General features: G+C 56.0%; 1 protein-coding gene across 1 annotated transcript in view; it reads left to right on the top strand.

Moving 5' to 3' along the window:
- Window positions 1-853: 853 nt before the first annotated feature.
- Znf280c (zinc finger protein 280C) overlaps window positions 854-1,104 on the top strand; it is a 54,851-nt gene continuing 54,600 nt past the window's right edge. The window contains 1 exon segment of the mRNA XM_031357014.1: window positions 854-916. The gene's annotated coding sequence lies outside the window, so the exon portion shown is untranslated.

The raw sequence follows: 1,104 nt of genomic DNA, 5'->3' as shown, positions 1-1,104 counted from the left end.
TCACTCTGTAGACCAGGCTGGCCTCGAACTCAGAAATCCGCCTGCCTCTGCCTCCCAAGTGCTGGAACAAAATTTTAAAAAAGAAGAAAATTATCATGTAAGCAGTATTTTAGCAAGTGTTCCTGTAATTTTTTTTTAAGTTTACATAACTACAAGACTCTATATGACAGGAGTGAAAAAGGGAAAACAAAATTGTGTTTAAAACAACCGTGGCTACCATCAGCCAATGACTTAAACAAGTCGATTGAATTCCACTTTTCTGTTAAAACGTGAAAGGTGTATCCAGGCTGGTGTTTTTAAAAACCGGGGCTTTTCATGTTTATTCCCAGGGCGATCGCAGATTTTGTATTTGCATGCGCTCACACAGAATCTGGAGCTCTGCTTTGGTGCTGCAGGCCAGGATTGGCGAGCAGCATGGCAGATGGTTCCCACGGGGTTGTTCCGCTTTCCCAAGGCTGTGTGTCCCTGCTTCGGGCCAGGGCCTTCGAGGCTGCTGGTGGCAATGCACATGCTAGCACTCATCATTGGTCTACTGTCCAGTCACCAGGGTGCCCGGATGTACAGGTTTGGGGGGGGGGATGGTCTACCCGTCAGGCAGTGCGTCCTGTTACATACTGGGGCGCTCTTGCAGCAGTAAGCTCATTAGGCGCTGGAAGTCTCCAGGGTTCCAGCCCTGGTCATCGCCGCCGCCGCCATTTGAGTGGCAGGCACAGGGTGTTTCCTCGCTCCTCCCTTCTCGCTCCGCCTCCTCCCGTTCTCCTCGCCCCGCTTTTCCCCTCCTCCTGTCCTTCCTTCTCTTCTTCCTCCTGCTGCTCCTCCTTCTCCTCGAGCTCCGGACGTCCTGCAGTGGTCTGGGTAAGCCTCCCCGCGCCTCTCCGCGCCTCCCTGAGCCTCCCCGCACCTCCCCGCTTCGAAGGTGAGCCAAGCGGGATGCGCGCCCAGGGCTTCGTTGTCCTGGATAGTAGGGACCCGAAGCCCGATGGCGCAGGGCCCACCATCTTGTTTCGGGCCCCTGGGAGGGAAAGGTCGCCTGAGCAACGCGGAGCTTGGGCTGCTTGTGGAGATCGCGGGCGGCCGCCTCCCAGGCCTGGACCGGGCATGGGT

This window comes from Mastomys coucha, chromosome X (assembly GCF_008632895.1).
Source record: "Mastomys coucha isolate ucsf_1 chromosome X, UCSF_Mcou_1, whole genome shotgun sequence".
NCBI classification, from domain to species: domain Eukaryota; kingdom Metazoa; phylum Chordata; class Mammalia; order Rodentia; family Muridae; genus Mastomys; species Mastomys coucha.
The sequence above is the reverse complement of the archived record's forward strand: the minus strand, read 5'-3'. Positions and strand labels throughout refer to the sequence as shown.